The sequence below is a fragment of the Alosa sapidissima genome, chromosome 9, assembly GCF_018492685.1.
Source record: "Alosa sapidissima isolate fAloSap1 chromosome 9, fAloSap1.pri, whole genome shotgun sequence".
NCBI lineage: Eukaryota > Metazoa > Chordata > Actinopteri > Clupeiformes > Clupeidae > Alosa > Alosa sapidissima.
The window spans coordinates 36,927,638-36,930,137 of record NC_055965.1 but is presented as its reverse complement, the minus strand read 5'-3'; the positions used below and the strand labels follow the sequence as shown (position 1 = coordinate 36,930,137).

Sequence of the window (2,500 nt, the reverse complement as noted above, 5' to 3'; positions counted from 1 at the left end):
TATATTTTACCACGTCTTCTCGCGGACCACTTGGCATAGCTTGCGGACCACCAGTGATCCCCGGACCACACTTTGAGAAACACTGGTCTACGAATATGACCGTGGTCCAGTCGAATCTTTTACTGTCTATGGTCAAATCCCAGCCGAGCTATAACTGTAGCTCGACTTACCTGTGCATGTAAACATACTAACTGACAAAAAATCAGAATGAGTAATTATAACAGATTAGTAGCCCTGTGGACACAATATTGTTGGAAAATTGAGATGTGTGAAACACTATTTGACTCAAATGGTAATAATTTGTTATAAAAAAAAGACTAAAATGTGTTGACTAAATCTGACTAAGACTAAGATACATTTAGTTTTCTTTTGACTAAAACTAGATTAAAATGACGAGACTTTTAGTTGACTAAAACTTGACTAACAAAAATGATATTTGAATGACTAAATATGACTAAGACTAAATTAAAAATAGGTGACAAAATGAACACTACTTCCCTCTCTCTCTCCCTCACTTCTTCACTCTCTCTCCCTCCCTTCTTCCCTCTTTCTCTCTCTCTCTGTTCCCTCTCTGTTTCTCTCCCTCCATTTCCCTCTCTCTAGCGTGTGTGAGTTTGGGTGTGTGTGAGTTTGGTAATATAAATAGAGTGTCTTGAAGCTTATGAGGGCAATTGTCATAAACACTTTTCTGTCATTGACCTGTGTGTGTGTGTGTGTGTGCGTGTGTGTGCATGTGTGTGTGTGTGTCTGTGTGTGTGTGTGTGTGTCCTTAACATCTGCTGTGCTGCTGCTTTGCTATTATCAACAGAATCACATGACTGAACCTTGTCTGAGCAGTTATTGCACCTGCCAAATTTGTGTCCTTATGGAGTCAAAACAGCGCCATAAAGATTGTGTACCCGTGAAAAGATATATGTGTAATGTGAGTTTTTGTCTTCGAGGATATGATTTTGCACAAGTGTAGAACCGTTTTGTAGCTGTGGAATTCATTTGTCTGTGTGCAAAAAAAACTACTTACAAACTGACATTTTTATTCGTTCCCTGAACAAAAGATTATGGAAATTAAACACCACTTTTCCGTCAAAAAGCTTGTTGTAAAAGGTATAACTTGTTAGATTTAAGACCTAAGTTCGCTAGCTCTGTGCCTGACCCTGGCCGAGAGATGTGACGCTAGCTCTGTGCTCGGGAAGGAGATGTGTAGTGTTCTGATTGGCAGAAACGCTGTCAATACCGTACCAAAATTCGCTGATTGGCTCTTCAGAAACGACGACAAAACACTGCCAAAATTTGTGTCTGTAATAAAGTTTTGTAGCTTCGTAGAACCAGTTTGCACATGAAAGATCGATTTCGCACTTCTCCCAATTGCTGCCTAATTGTATGCGCAAAGACATAAGTTCCTTTATTGCCTGTAGCTATAAAGCTGTTCCACACACATTCAAACTAAATCCCTGTGGAAAAATGTTTTTCACAAGTGCACACAAAATATTTCTGCAGGTACGCATTTTTTTTGCACACAGACAAATTAATTCCACAGCTACAAAACGGTTCTACACTTGTGCAAATCATCTCGAAGACAAAACTCTATTACACATGGCGTTGTTTTGACTCCTTATGTCCTTATGTAATATTGAATTGTGGACAAATAAAGAAGTAAACTGTGTTTGTTGGGAGGGGTACATAATGTGTATGTGTGTGTGTGTATGTGTATGTGTGTGTGTGTGCGTCTGTGTGTGTGTGTGCGTTTCTCTGTGTGTGCGTGTGTGCATGCGTACGTGTGTGTGTGTGTGTGCGTTTCTCTGTGCGTGCGTGCGTATGTGTGTGTGTGTGTGTGCACGTTTCTCTGTGCGTGCGTACGTGTGTGTGTGTGCGTGTGCGTGCGTACGTGTGTGTGTGCAGTTCCAGGTGGTGTGTTGGCGGACTGTGCTGAATATTGTTTGTGTTGTTGTGTGTGTTTTTGTTTGTGTTTTTGTGTGTGTGTGCAGTTCCAGGTGGTGTGTTGGCGGACTGTGCTGAATATTGTGTGTGTGTGTGTGTGTGTGTGTGTGCAGTTCCAGGTGGTGTGTTGGCGGACTGTGCTGAATATTGTGTGTGTGTGTGTGTGTGTGTGTGCAGTTCCAGGTGGTGTGTTGGCGGACTGTGCTGAATATTGTGTGTGTGTGTGTGTGTGTGTGTGTGTGTGTGTGTGTGTGTGCAGTTCCAGGTGGTGTGTTGGCGGACAAATAAAGAAGTAAACTGTGTTTGTTAGGAGGGGTACATAATGTGTATGTGTGTATGTGTGTGTGTGTGCGTCTGTGTATGTGTGTGTGTGTGCGTCTGTGTATGTGTGTGTGCGTTTCTCTGTGTGTGCGTGTGTGCATGCGTACGTGTGTGTGTGTGTGTGTGTGTGTGTGTGTGTGTGCGTTTCTCTGTGTGTGCATGCGTACGTGTGTGTGTGCGTTTCTCTGTGCGTGAGTACGTGTGTGTGTGCAGTTCCAGGTGGTGTGTTGGCAGACTGTGCTGA

The 2,500-nt window shown here is 42.8% G+C and overlaps 2 protein-coding genes across 2 annotated transcripts in view; one reads left to right on the top strand and one right to left on the bottom strand.

Moving 5' to 3' along the window:
* The window catches only part of LOC121718522, an 823,508-nt gene that overhangs the window by 457,018 nt on the left and 363,990 nt on the right, over positions 1–2,500 (bottom strand). The gene's annotated exons all lie outside the window — the stretch shown is intronic.
* abcg2b (ATP-binding cassette, sub-family G (WHITE), member 2b) overlaps positions 1–2,500 on the top strand; it is a 30,157-nt gene that overhangs the window by 20,411 nt on the left and 7,246 nt on the right. The gene's annotated exons all lie outside the window — the stretch shown is intronic.